Genomic DNA, 393 nt, shown 5'->3' with positions numbered 1-393 from the left:
CCAAACAACTCCGAAGGAGACAATTTTCAGCAAGGAGATAGTAACTTTTGAGGAAAACAGGTTTCTTTTCGTCAACAGTTAGACAAAGAGCAAATAGCCAAAAACAAACCGTATAATCGTAACTGGACCTAAATTCACGACAACCCAAATGAACTTTGCCCACACAGATAACAATTACCCGCCCGTGAAGGACCGGAGTCTAGGGGGAAACGGTACCAAGGTCGGATCTGAAAGGAACCTGGTCCGATCGCTACCGATCCGACCCACACAGAGAGTCCAAATAGTTAAGAAACCGAGACGACTGCCCATGTGGCCCAGTGGGGCGAGCGCTAGGAGGTTTGCTTGGAAGACTGAGTAGCAAACCAGCCAGGGGAAGGAACACGGCAGGGATAT

This window comes from Gregarina niphandrodes (assembly GCF_000223845.1).
Source record: "Gregarina niphandrodes unplaced genomic scaffold scaffold00195, whole genome shotgun sequence".
Taxonomy (NCBI): domain Eukaryota; phylum Apicomplexa; class Conoidasida; order Eugregarinorida; family Gregarinidae; genus Gregarina; species Gregarina niphandrodes.
The sequence above is the reverse complement of the archived record's forward strand: the minus strand, read 5'-3'. Positions refer to the sequence as shown.